The 15,000-nt window shown below is 39.5% G+C and overlaps 1 protein-coding gene and 1 long non-coding RNA gene across 2 annotated transcripts in view; both read left to right on the top strand.

The window, feature by feature from the left end:
• Positions 1–15,000, top strand: part of LOC138974393 (uncharacterized) — a 270,189-nt gene that overhangs the window by 51,389 nt on the left and 203,800 nt on the right. The window lies entirely within an intron of this gene.
• On the top strand, positions 4,876–10,029 carry LOC138973912 (uncharacterized). Its single transcript, XR_011458216.1, has 3 exons — positions 4,876–5,162; positions 6,078–6,242; positions 7,562–10,029. It is a non-coding gene; the product is annotated as an uncharacterized lncRNA (long non-coding RNA).

The following is a 15,000-nucleotide window of genomic DNA, read 5'->3' as shown; positions in this document are numbered from 1 at the left end:
AAAAAACAGGTCTAGGAGTAGGAACTCTTCATCTAAAGTCAGTCAGTATTAACCTCCTCAACACAATCCTCATCTTGTCCCATAGTGATTTCTGCCGCCAAAGAACATGTGGTTCTCAACTCAAAAGACCGATTTGTCGTCTTACATTGTGAAATTCAGATCTACCCCAACTACGTGCATTGATCTGAGCAATAAAATATAGATGCGATAATCTGCAAACATCTCTTCAACACAATCTGCATCATTCTTGTCCCATCGTGATTTATGTCGGCAAAGAACATGTGGTTCTCAACTCACAAGATCGATTTGTCATCTTCCAGTGTGACATTCAGATCTGCCCCAAGTACGTGCAATAAAATGTAGAAGCGATAATCAGAAAACAAATATTTTCGCGTGAACGCTGCCATGAACACACTTGTTCATCAGCAGTGTGTTATGTTTATCCGCAGACTGCTTTCCATTACTTGTCGTCTGTTTTAGATTGACTCGTAGGGTTCTTTAGCCATGCAAGAAGTGCTTGTTTACTGACACGTTCTCACGGACGACATGTCGTAAATGCAAGTTCTAACGATTGTTTTGTATTGCACTGATAGAACGAACATTCGACCTAGACACAATCATTTGTCGTAGCAAGCGTAGACATCCGGTCTGCTCCCCGCCTAATGGCCGATGTCTTCCGTCTTCGGGGGACTACGTGGGTTTAAATTTGGAGTGGTCCTTCTCCTAGAGGAGTTTCCTTGCAGGGATAGTGAGCCTCCTCTGCCCTCGTTTTAATTCTGGAGTGATCTTCTCCTTGGACAGCTGCCTTCCAGGGTTGACGAGCCTGTCCTGCCCGGCTATTTAACCCATAGTTGGGGGTTGGTTCGTGGGCACCAGGACGTATCCACACGCCGGTGGGCCTGCATGCCACACGTCTAGGGGCCAACCTCCTCCGAGTCCTTGTAGTTCAGCCTGGGGCCTTTCGGTACCCAGTTCACGCCTGTCGCCACGATGGAGGCACTACAAAGGGCTTGCTGTGGAGAGGTTATGTACTGGCAGGAGAGACTGACGCAAGCTGCTCTCTTTTCGCGTTGTCCTGAAAAGGACGGTGCTAGCCAGCGGTGAGGGCTGAAAGCGGGAGGTGACAAGCACAAAACACTTCGCCAACACCCCAGCCAGCATGATTCTGCGTGACGCATGCGTTATTTCTGCGTTTTTCATGCGGGGATGCGTACGGCCTCGTGACACCTTCGCTTCGCGCGCGTTACTTTTCGCCAACTTTTACGCAGATTGTCGCATTCGAAACGACTTCACCACGCAGTGTTTAGCACGCATGGATTCAATGAAAACGTAATTGCAATTTTTGTTTTTCCTAATTTTATACCGTGGGTTTATGCATTTACTTCATGAAATAATTTATTATATTTTATGTTATTAAAAAATATTTACTTTTAAATTTTGGTTAGGCCTAAAAAAAAAATAGGTGTGGTTACGGTAACCCGACCTACCCTATTTTTAGGGGCCGATCCTATAACTTTTTATTACATTTGTCAAAAAAAAAAAAAAAAAAAAAAAACGAGTGCAAAAAACGCAATGAAAGCGAAAGCGCCCGTGTCGCACACTTATTTCCCTGTCAAGTACCGTACTTTCCGGGTCATAGGGCGCGACTTTTTTCCTCGAGTTCGACCCCTGCGTCTTGTATAACGAAGCGCTTAATCCGTGTATGAAATACGAAAAAAATCAAAGAGACCGCTTGAGTACCAGTCAAACAACTTGTGATAATGCATGTTTCAGCTACTAGGTACTGCCCTGCCTTTGATCTGGCCGCACACACAGATTTCCACTCTGTTAAACTCGGTCACTGACCGGTCACTGACCCCGATGCAGGAAGTGTTTCCTCTCTCAGATATGACAGGGGAACCACCTCTCATGGCAAAAATTGGGTCATTGACCCCTGGGAAGAAGGTCGTGTCTTTTAACAAGACCACCCAGCTATCACAATGCCTTTGGTCACTGACCGGTCACTGACCCCGATGCAGGAAGTGTTTCCTCTCTCAGATATGACAGGGGAACCACCTCTCATGGCAAAAACTGGGTCATTTTGGTGCCCTGCGTCCAATGGGTGACTGGATTACAATTTTTTTTTTAAAAGAAGGGGGTGCGTCTTAGATAACAAAGCGCCTTGTCACCCGGAAAGTACGGTAGGTTTAATTTGTAAACATTAGAAAAAAAAGTTAAAAAAAAAAAAAAAAGTGATTGCCTACCTACCTACCCTATTTTTTTTGGCTATGTTACCGTAACCACACCTATTTTTTTTTTTGGCCTTATGAATAGTTATTCTTCTTCAAAAACTTCTTCTTTTTTTTTTTAGAAAAAAAATTGCATAAAAACTTTCAATCCGTTATTTTTCAGTTTATCTTAAGACAGTTTCGGTTAAAAAAAAAATGCATTTAAAAGTTTAATAAAAATATTTTTATTTTATGTAATGGTTTTCCCATTTAATTTTTATTTAATCATTTTGTTATTACTAACATTTATTTGCTTAATTGTTATCCTGATTATTTTTATCTTAAAATAAATATGATTATTTTAATTTGTATTATCATTATAATTGTTTTAGCATGTAATATAATTATTGTAATGGGGATTTGGTATTGTTGTAGGAATCAGCTTTCCACAAAATAATGTCGTGGAAAAATCTAGGCAAAGCATAATAAAAATATTATATGAACAGAAAAGATAACTGAAATCTATATGAACACCCATAACAAAACGATAAAAACATTTAAAAAATTCAGATTAAACAAAAAAATGTAAACTAAAGTAACTTTGAAACTAATTATCTACTCAAAATAAAGGCTGATGTTAATGGTTACATAAAATTTGTTCTCAGCATATTTTCATTTTATTTTATTTTGCTTTGGAAGAAAATCTCTATGAAAGTTCAATTTCAGGGGAGACAGTTACCTTGACTGAAAAGAGCAATTTATTGAAGTTATTTCCCTTGTCTGTCAGACCTACTTCAATCAGACAATCTCCAACTTCCTGTTGGCAAGAAGTCTGTCAAATCCACATTGTATCGGCGTTTTTTTTGCTTTTTCTTCATATTGACTTGTATTTTTGACTTGCTTATTGGATGCAAGGTAATCTTATCCTTCTCTCTGAAATGAAGATTGACTTCTTTCAAGAATAGGTAAGTTGATCAACTGAAGGAAAGATTTGGGAATTTGAATTTTTGATAGCTCGCGGCTTCGGCTTCCGAGTTTGATGGCAGAGAGAATTTCTCACACTTTCGATTTTTTTTTCGCCTAGAAGAACACTGTTCTATTCATTCATGTTTGTTTTGTCTGAAAGATGGATGAATGAACTAACTTTTCCAAAAACAGAAAGTTGATTGATGCAGTGGTTTGTTTTTAAGGAGTTGTGGAAGAGTGAAAATACCATCCGAATCCCGATTCGCGGGTCGCTCACGGCACCATAAAAACTGAATTTTCGTTTATCATTTTATGTCTCATTGTCTGTTTCTTGGTGAACTTTGGTTGGTTCCTAATCTGGTCGAGTCATTGCGGCAGCAGTTGTCAGGAGCTTTAGTAGTAATACTAATAGGCTCTTCATATATCTGTGTTTTTTTTATTTGTAGTATCTTTTTATTTTTCCACAGATGTTCAACTTTCAGTTCCGCATACTGACATAGACTCATAGTCATAGTGGAATATTCTGTGTCTGAGTCTCGGAAAAGAGAAAAATTACCCTTGTTCCCGAGGCATGCATAGACTAGAGAGGCAGGCAGAGGCTGTGTCAGCGTGTGCAGTGATAAAGTTAAAAAACAGATTTTTTTGAAATAAAAATAAAAAATACATCACGGAGAAAATAAATATACTAATTTAGTGAAATTGAGATGCTTATATTTAATAATTAATATTCCAGTTTTGATGTTTGCGTGTTACTGTTACTGTTAGGTTTGGGAATCAATGTGATCCTATTTAACTTCCAAGTATTTATTTTTTCAGAAAGCTTTGACTTGAGTATGACGGTGCTCACTGCTTGTTTGAACTGAAGGTGAAGAAAGCTGAGATGGACAGTGACCTTAACACCGCCACCGATGCCAGTAACGCAGACTGTCGTTCCGTCCCGGCAAGGTGAAGATGAACAGGTATGGCTCGATAGCAATGAGTGTCTCATTCAGAGTCATTGATAGTGACACTGACAGCGTCTTTTTGTTCTGTGACTTTGGCTTATTTTGTGTTTTATTCTTTTAGTTATAACCAGATGTGTCAAACAAATTCAGCTGATCTCTTTTACTGTTTTAGTGAAACAAATGTATTGTTTCCAGCAAAGGGAAAAAAAATCGGGTGGGGGCGGTTGGTCGATTTTATTTTTATATTTAAATTTTTATTTTATTTTAATAGTTTTATTGATGTTTGTTTTTAATTAACACAGGCATCTCATTGATGAGAAAGTGTGAACTGTGTCCGCGGGATGCCAGAGAAGAGTAACTTTTCATCCAAAGTCTGCAAAATTGAATTTAAAATTTAACCTTTTTGATGAATATTTTTGAATGAATACAAAAAGTTCTAGTGTTTGGAGGAAAAGTTAAGGTCAGTTCAACTTTAAACAAGGATTTTTAGTGTGTGTTTGTTCTTCTGTCTAAAAAAAAAGAAAAAAAAAATCTGCTTGAAGTAAATACACACAAAAATTTTCATCTCCAACTGCTGAGTCCCTACATCTTTTTACTCCATCAAATGCCACTCTGTATGCCCCTTTAAAAATTGATTGCAATATATATATTCCTCATCTTCTCCTGAATTAAAAAATATAGAGATGTCACGTTTACTTTGAACATTTGCTCAGATTGTTTTTTAGTGCTGATGGTTTCTTTTCAGGCCGACAGATTGTCTAAAATATGTATTGCTTCATGTAAATGACTTTTTGTTCTTCTTTTCTTCCATTCAGCGGACACAAGACTACGAGCAGAGCAGAGCGGCAAGATAAACATCAGTTCTTGCTGCTGGAGAAGGTTCTACAGGAGCAGATGGACCTGATGCGACTAATTTAGTAATTGGTCGCCAAAGAATCATGGTGGAGCCAGAGCCTGTGCTACTGTTCGATGGAGTCATCTTTTTACTGTTGAGTGTGGAAGATGTTGAAGGCACATGATGGATCTGTCGAAGGAGTGATCACTGGTAGGTGGCTTTGAATGCTATTGTTGAAGCAGACCAGTCATGCCTGTGCTATTTTCCCCAGATAACTGTAGCAAGATCTTGTGAGAGTGACATGTTATTGTTAGACGCTCTTTAGGCTTTAAATGTTACCTTGAGTGTGTGCTTTTTGGAGGATGCCAGATGTCATCACGGTTCACGGGTGTATCTTAACTGTTCATCAGTTCTCAGTCATGACCAGTTTCCCATTATCCTGGGAATTCATGCAAGGTTTATGCGTATTGGTCACATTTGTGAATTTAACCAACACATTTTGATGATAAAACTATGCTTATGGGTACGCACAATGATGGGCCTCTTTTTCTCATGTGGGGTGCGGAAAATGCATGCACCACTTTGTTTTCTGTGATCATTGCATCTGTGAGAAATAATGCAAATATTGCTCTGTGGCCAGAGCTGCCATCTGCTAGGTTTTCAGGGATGTAACAGAAATTGCTACGCTGTTTCCTCAAGTTCAAAATTGCAAGTGCTACACTCAAGCAAATAATCACAAACATGCAACAGTGCCTTCTTGTGAGTTCTGATTCTCACTTTGTGTAGGCATCGGATTATGGGTCAGAAAAAAATTGTCCACACTGAATAGTATCACGGTTGACGCTCTCTTCTAACTATGTTTGTGCTTTCCAAATGAAGATTTGTGAGATAGTATTGAATGATTGATGCAGGTCACCTGAGGTGTGTGATTACATTTTATGACAATGCTACACTCAATCACCATTTGCTCTTCTGAAAACTTTTTTTTTTTAAAGCAAGTGCGATTATTGATTTTTTGTTCCAGGTGACAGTATGATGCTTCCAGATTGAATTGTTTGTATATGAAGAAGAGCTGTCTGAATATTTGATTTTTGGAATTCAGTTGGCTTGTTTTGTTTGTTTCAGATCCATGACCATGAGCTCGGTGTGGTTGGTGGACATGAACTAAAGACGACTACTGATGCTGTGATGACGAAGGTGTTCCATAGGCTACACGGTTGCTGACAGGGGGCTCTGGGGGAGGGCAGGGAAAGAGACCATGGTGTACGCTGCGACTAAAAGCCATCGACAGTGAGTTGTTTTTCATAATTTGTAAAATCATCCTGGTCCTTTTAGGAAGAAGATAAAATCCATGTCTACAAAACAACAAGTTATTTCTGTCTCAAATTTTGTTCTTTGGAATCAATTTTAAATTTGCCATGTTTCACATGTGAATGATAGTTGTCAAAGCTTTTACGCTTAACATTAAATTGCTAGAAGCCAAGTTCCTGAGCTCATTTGTCAGTGTCATGGATTTTCGACTACATACGAAATAAGGATGTTAGCAAACGGTATGATGTCGTCACATATGCGTCTGCACGTCACAGTACATGTATTATGAATTTCCGAAGGCCCCCAAAGAAAAAGTCATAGTAAAGGTAACTTTAACCACTTGACTGCCTTATGACGGGTATACCAGTCATGCGCTTGTGCAGCCGCAGCGCCTTAGGACGGGTAAACCCGTCTTCTCCGTTCCGGGATTTTCCAGAAATGCTACGTCACTGCTGACACACAAATAGCAGCCAATGGCTTGGTAGGATACCTCATTCTCATGAATAAACATAAATGGTGACGCGGTTTTGCGTTTGAAGGCTATTTTCGGCCTTGTCGACAGGGTATGGGAGAGAAATCTCGACTCGTCAAAATGGCTAACGGTGACTGTCGACCGGGCCCTAGTAGAGAAAAACAAAGCCGGACTGACGCTACAGGCGGTGCAAATGATTATGGATACTGACAGGGGAAGGGGGAGATCTTCTTTCGGACAATTCGTTGGAAACAGGTAGATGACAGTGATTATAATCCTTTCTTGGAGCGAGCAAAACAGCCACCTGTGTTTGATCCACAGGCACCGGAAGATGCGCCGGGCTGATTTTTCAAAAGTTCATATTTAAACATCATTATAAGCCAAACTAATTATCATTTCCATGATTAGACACTAAAAACAGATTCTTGGTTCAATTTCCTTTAAAAACAACATAGGTTTTACTTACCTACCTACTGCCAGTTTGAAGCTAGATTTTTTTGTGAATTATTACACCCGAAACTCCAATATTCCCTGGCAGTCAGGAATGCACATACCCAAGTTTTGATTGGCAGCGAAAGGGTTAAAACAAATACTAGGGTAGGTATATTTTTTTACTTCTCTTCTACAAGGATTACAATGTGTTGTAATTTCCTAACTCAAGTATAGTTGGTGTGTTGTAAAAGCGTATGGTGTGTATGCAAGTTTGTGTGTCTGTATGATTTTTAGCAAGTTTACAGGCGTCAGGAAATAAACTTGAGACTTTTCTCAAATCAGTGATAGTTGTTTGATGATCTAAGTTCATGTTATTTTTTGTTTTGTCATGCAGAGGCTGTTCCGTGAAGCTGTACGGGTGCCACAGGTCAAGACCTTGAAGACGGCCGTTCAAGACTGGTTTTTGGAAGCCTGTGATAAAAGAAAGAGACAACAGGCCATGGAAGAGCCTTCATGATTTGGTTTGCAGTAATTGAACTTTGTAATCTCTGTAGGCTTATTTACAATGCTAGTTGCAAAAATTTGATGAATGTAAGATTTGACTCGCCTGAGAAATTGCTAGTGAGTAATTGTATTTCACAGTTCAGGTCTGTGTGGCTGATGGGTAATGTACAGAAGAGTCTGGGGTTTTGTTGGACATTATTTAAGCTAAGCTTTAAACTTCACACTCTTCTACAGATGATGTTCAGACATGATGTACCCTTTTAGGTTGTGTCAGAACGACAGAAGACTAAACTGGAAGTGCTCAACTACCATTACTATCAGTGGAGACGCATGGATGCATTTGAACTTTTCTTGTGGGTATCCCATACTAAAAATATAGAATACATGATTCTGGAAAAGCTGTTCAAGGGCACTTACACACTATATTCGATTTTTAATACACGACTCAAACCTTCAGGCTAAATTAAAATGAATAAAATACAAGTATAAAGAGTTCAGAAAAGAAGAAAACAAAAAGTGAACAAATAGAAAGAAAAGGTTTTAACAATTCCTTGTCATTTATGGGAGTCGAACGCAAACAACCTAGGCAGCTTGAAGGAGACAATGCATGATGCGGGTTTTTGTTGTTCTTTATTATTTTTTGGAGTTGAGTTGAGAATTTAGAAGCGAGACTAGAAATATACTTTTTTTTTTTTTGCTGTTAAAACCGTTATGATTGGATTTCTATAGATGTAAGTCTTGGTGCACCTGATAAAAATTTAGCCCTTGAATGCAGGCAGTGTAAGGTAAATGAAGCAAAGTTCTCTCCGAAACAGCAAAAAAAATGCATTTCAATTATATTGATCCTCGCCACCTTATTTTGTTTGCTGAGCAGCTGGCCGCTGGAGACTTGTCTATCATTTTGTGAGTAAGCTGCGTGTTTTACATCCATTTTGAGATGGCAAACCTATGTTTTACGCAGTCTGATAAGTTTTTTTTAATTTATGAGTTTTATGTCATGTTTTTTTTTAAATTTATGAGTTTATGTCATGTTGGTGTGCTTATACATATCAGTGGAGAAGGGGCATTGAATAAGTGTTTCTTTTTGATATCATTGTTCTGAATTTTGACTATTAGCTGGCATTTTACCTTTTGTTTCATTATTGTAGTTGTTACTTTTGTGTAGTGAAACTTGATAACTCACTGCTGCCCATGTCTAGGTTGTGTCAATTGTTTTTTCTTCACTGAACGTACCACTGATTATCAATGATGACATCAGGGTTTTGTTCTGTTTTTTCTCTGGCATTTGAATTTGCTTCAAATCATTGTGAACTTTTTTTTTCCATGCAAAGTTACTGGTATATGTGAATATGTTAACACACTTCAAATCAAAACCTGAAATGTCTCCTTTTTAAAAGTAATTTTTTTAATTTCTTTTATTTAAATGGTACACATTCATATGATTGTCTCCCTTTTTTTTCTTTTTTTTCTCTCTCTCCTTCTCTTATTTTGTTTTTTTCTTTCTTATTCTTCGGTTTGTTCTTCCTTTTATCTTCTTATCCTCTTTCTCTTGCTTGTTCCTTGTCCCAGTATGCTTTCACGCCGCCCCATCTAATTATTTTGTGCTCCATCCACATCTGAATTTCGTTCAGCTGCCTTGTCCGAAATGTGTGTGGGGCACATATGTATGTTTAATGTCAATGTTCATGTTTCAAGTTCCTTGCTTTGTGAATTGCATACCAATGTTTTATGCAGTCGTGATAGATTCTAAATGTATGTGTTATCCTAGTTTGGTGTACATTGACTGGATTTCGATCCCTGGAGAATGGGCATTAACTAAGTGTTTGTGATATCATTAGTAATCTGAAGTTCAACTATTAGCTGGCTTGTAGAACTTTTTTTCTCTTTTTGTTGCTGTTCTGTATTCAAACATGTTGATACAACTCACTGCTGCCTATGCCTAGGCTGTGCCAATTATTTATTTATTTGTTTACATCAATGTGATATAGTGACGAGTGTACATCAAAATTCTCTCTTATAAGTTATACTGGATTCTTCACTGCATGTACTACGGCGTATCGATAATGACTATCAGGGTTTTGTTCTATTTATTCTTTGTTCTGCCAATTTGAATTCTGCTTTGAATAGTATTTTGATCATTTTTGTTTCCGTGCTGCTGGTATGTCAAAATGCAGTGAAATTAAAACCTGGAAGTCACAATGGCAATAAGCGAGATTCAAATCTCTCCTTTGTTTTAATCAATTTATTTGACTGCATTTTTGTTTTAGAACTTGTACATAATTATGATCATCTCTGTTATCGAACCTGCATGCTTGACCTTTGTCTTTCTGGATCAATACAATGTTGTGCACTGCCCATTATTTGTTTGTGAGTGCGTAAAGCGGTTGTGTGGTCTGCGTAAAATTGTGTAGGTCAATCGTGACATCTGCGTGGAGAGTGCGTCAAATGCGTGAGAATGCGTAAAGCAATTGTGACATCTGCGTGGAGAGTGCGTCAAATGCGTGAGAATGCGTACAGCAATTGTGACATCTGCGTGAAGAGAGCGTAAAAAGCGCGTAATGCCTGAGAATGCGTCAATAATTCGTGACATCTGCGTGGAGAGTGCGTAAGATGATCAGGACATCTGCGTCAAGAGCGCGTTAAATGCGTAAAGCAATCGTGTCGTCTGCGTGGAGAGCGCGTTAATAGCGTGAGAATGCGTAAAGCAATCGTGACGTCTGCGTGGAGAGTGCGAATTTGTCTTGGTGTCAAATAAGCGTGCGCTGGAGGTGCGTATGGTCTGCGTAATCTGAGGGAAAACGAGTGTGTCACGCATGTATTTCGCTTTGCAAAATCGCGCGCGTTACGCATGCGTCCAGTGCAGTTGTTACGCAGAGTTTGGCGACTGCGACACGCATTCGCTGCGCAAAATTTTGCTGGCTGGGACACTAGACACATCACACAACCATTTGACAGGCGCACTGATAGAGAATGTCGATAGTTGTAAACTTCTGCCATGTCCTAATGTTTATTTTATTATTCTGCATGCGGATATGGCTAATAAGTGGATAATCTGTTACGACACGAAACGCGTTCTAAATCCGGGAAGGGAGGCTACTCCAGCGTACTTTCAGGTGTATCCTACAACCTTACGTCGGGTTCGAATCTGTCGGCACACGTGTTGTTCAATAAACCCTTACCATACCCAGCATGTATCACACAACTGCAGCTACGTAATGATTCTTCTTATATCTTGGAAATTCTGTAATATGCAACAAGGTTCGCATGATTGCCACACTAGTAAGTTACTTCCCCCGAAATTTATATTCTATTTTTTGGTAACATCACGCATCAGCTCGTGGGAAAAGTCCAAATAGAGCACGTATCATCGCGAGTCTACTTCAGCCAATAGACATCCTCTAAATAATAATATCCTCATAGTCAAAAGACTGTCAGTAAATAATGTATATCAGTTAACACACACACACACACACACACACACACACACATATATATATATATATATATACACACACATACACATACACACACATACACACACACACACACACACACACACACACACACACACACACACACACACACACACTGTCTCTCACAGTCACACGCCCAAAATTAATAGTCAATCCTCATCCAAACCCTGGGTTAATATATGTATGTATGAATATGACAAGAGATAAACTGAAATCGTTGATGAAATTCTGATAAGAGACTTGAACAAAAAAAAATCAAACAAATCACAGAACAGGAGCAGAAAACCATTACTCTTTGTTTTTCCATGCGAAACACACAACGTCCGTTGGCTTATAAGTTTTAGTTATACAGTCTAATCCATCATCACGTAGTCCAAGTATTGGTGCTTCACTACTGTAATACTACACATATTGCTACTTGGCCTGTGCACATTTTGTGAAAAATGCTCGCTCTTTATAGATGACACCGTGGATGTTCTCATGCGGTAAGTGTTACGAAAGCGTGTTTGTACTGTGTGTACTGCCTGACAACGTCTGTGGCCAGAAACTGATGGTTTACGGGAAGCGGAGTGGGCCTTCAAAGGGCAACTGTTGGGTTCTGGCTCTCAAAATCCGCTCAGCAGAATGAGTTCTCATGTAACTGAAACTATACCTACAAGTTGCTTGGTGAATTTGAAAGCTTGATAACACAAGTCCCACGATTTTAGACATGCTACAATGCCTTTAATCAATGAAAGTTTGGGTTCTTAGCCGAGTCAATGCAGCCGGCTCGAACATTACTTCCCTTGGACGCGTGACGTCGTCAGCAGTAAAATCGGCCGGGTGGAACGGAGCTCTCTTTATGCCGTGCAATGGGCGCAATCGGGTAGCCTAGTTATGTCCTCAAGCATACTTCACGGGTAGGTGAAGAGAAATTAAGGACGGGGTGCGAGGGTGACTTCTCCCAGGATATAACATTTCAAACAGTAAATAACGGAGTTCCGACATAACATGTATTCCGCCCCCCTCCTGCTTCTTTCAGGTGTTCCCACTTGAACCCTGTTTTTGTTCAACTTTTTGGCAAATATTGTCACACGCCGAGGGACACAGACACACCATTCTGATTACATCGCTCAACGGCTATCACCAGTCATCTCTCTGACCGGACGCGAAACTCCTACGCGAATCTATCAAAACAAGTTATCTCCCATATGTTGTTTGCGAGACGAAAATATTTGCAGATTGGCCGACTAAGGTCAAAACAAGTCGAAATGTTTGGACTGCTGCCGGAAGGAGACCGTAATATATGGTTGCAACACTACAGAAAAAATCGTCTGCTTCAGCGAACGCCGAAACCAAACGGTTGATTATCACGTGACACTTTTGCCATATTTAGAGTTGTTTACACAGTAAATACAGCCGCGAAAAAATAGCTCGCTTGAAACTGTCTTACAAATCAATTCCTTTGTAATTTAAGAATTACACAACACCATGAAAAATCATTATCGACGATCGCGAATCTGCTTATATCAATAACACATTACGATAAGCTCTAGTATATGTTTTCCTAAATAGTTTAGGAAACTCAGAGCATAATGTCAGGGATAAAAATGAGACCTATTTTTAAACCTGAGTTCAGGATGACAGACACACAATACACACAGCAAAAAACACACACACACACACACACACACACACACACGCGCACACACATTCACACACACTCTCACACACACACACACACACACACACACACACACACAGCCACCCACAAACACACACATACACACACACACACACATACACACACACATACACACGCACACACACACATACAAGCGCGCACACAAACACACACACACACACACACACACACACACACACACACACACACACACACACCATATGTGGCCATTTCTGCGAAAAGGGACATTCTTGACAAATTTATCGATTTTGAGTTTTGGATTTTATTTGACCGACTGTTATATTTAGAACGTGATGTGAGAATTTCAGACCTTCAAATTTATTTTTCACGGAGTTATGATCCTTTTTTGGATATACCCCCAAAATGACTTAAAATGGCCAAACTTTTAAAAACACACTTTTGCCGGGAAATAGTAAGTTCAATCATCTGCCGTTATTACTTGTATGGTTTTAGGTCAAAATAATAATTCATTCCAGAGTTATTGCCCTTTTTGACTCACATGCGAAGCAAAAGTGAGTCTATGTACTCACCCGAGTCGTCCGTCCGTCCGTCCCCCCCGTCCGTCCGTCCGGAAAACTTTAACGTTGGATATTTCTTGGACACTATTCAGTCTATCAGTACCAAATTTGGCAAGATGGTGTATGATGACAAGGCCCCAAAAAACATACATAGCATCTTGACCTTGCTTCAAGGTCAAGGTCGCAGGGGCCATACATGTTGTCTAAAAAACAGCTATTTTTCCCATTTTTGACTCACATGCGAAGCAAAAGTGAGTCTATGTACTCACCCGAGTCGTCCGTCCGTCCGTCCGTCCGTCCGGCCGGCCGGCCGGCCGGCCGGCCGTCCGGAAAACTTTAACGTTGGATATTTCTTGGATACTATTCAGTCTATCAGTACCAAATTTGGCAAGATGGTGTATGATGACAAGGCCCCAAAAAACATACATAGCATCTTGACCTTGCTTCAAGGTCAAGGTCGCAGGGGCCATAAATGTTGTCTAAAAAACAGCTATTTTTCACATTTTCCCCATTTTCTCTGAAGTTTTTGAGATTGAATACCTCACCTATATATGATATATAGGGCAAAGTAAGCCCCATCTTTTGATACCAGTTTGGTTTACCTTGCTTCAAGGTCAAGGTCACAGGAGCTCTTCAAAGTTGGATTGTATACATATTTTGAAGTGACCTTGACCCTGAACTATGGAAGATAACTGTTTCAAACTTAAAAATTATGTGGGGCACATGTTATGCTTTCATCATGAGACACATTTGGTCACATATGATCAAGGTCAAGGTCACTTTGACCCTTATGAAATGTGACCAAAATAAGGTAGTGAACCACTAAAAGTGACCATATCTCATGGTAGAAAGGGCCAATAAGCACCATTGTACTTCCTATGTCTTGAATTAACAGCTTTGTGTTGCATGACCTTGGATGACCTTGACCTTGGGTCAAGGTCACATGTATTTTGGTAGGAAAAATGTGTAAAGCAGTTCTTAGTGTATGATGTCATTGCTAGGTTTAGTTATTTGAGGTCAAGCATGTGAGTGTATGGGCTTTGCCCTTCTTGTTCCCATTTTCTCTGAAGTTTTTGAGATTGAATACCTCACCTACATATGATATATAGGGCAAAGTAAGCCCCATCTTTTAATACCAGTTTGGTTTACCTTGCTTCAAGGTCAAGGTCACAGGAGCTCTTCAAAGTTGGATTGTATACCTATTTTGAAGTGACCTTGACCCTGAACTATGGAAGATAACTGTTTCAAACTTAAAAATTATGTGGGGCACATGTTATGCTTTCATCATGAGACACATTTGGTCACATATGATCAAGGTCAAGGTCACTTTGACCCTTATGAAATGTGACCAAAATAAGGTAGTGAACCACTAAAAGTGACCATATTTCATGGTAGAAAGAGCCAATAAGCACCATTGTACTTCCTATGTCTTGAATTAACAGCTTTGTGTTGCATGACCTTGGATGACCTTGACCGTGGGTCAAGGTCACATGTATTTTGGTAGGAAAAATGTGTAAAGCAGTTCTTAGTGTATGATGTCATTGCTAGGTTTAGTTACCCTAAAGGTCGAGGTCAAGCATGTGAGTCGTATGGGCTTTGCCCTTCTTGTTTAAAGTACTGACAAATTGTTCAAGTATTAATATGTCTTTACCTA

This window comes from Littorina saxatilis, linkage group LG8 (genome assembly GCF_037325665.1).
Source record: "Littorina saxatilis isolate snail1 linkage group LG8, US_GU_Lsax_2.0, whole genome shotgun sequence".
NCBI classification, from domain to species: Eukaryota; Metazoa; Mollusca; class Gastropoda; order Littorinimorpha; family Littorinidae; genus Littorina; species Littorina saxatilis.
The sequence above is the reverse complement of the archived record's forward strand: the minus strand, read 5'-3'. Positions and strand labels throughout refer to the sequence as shown.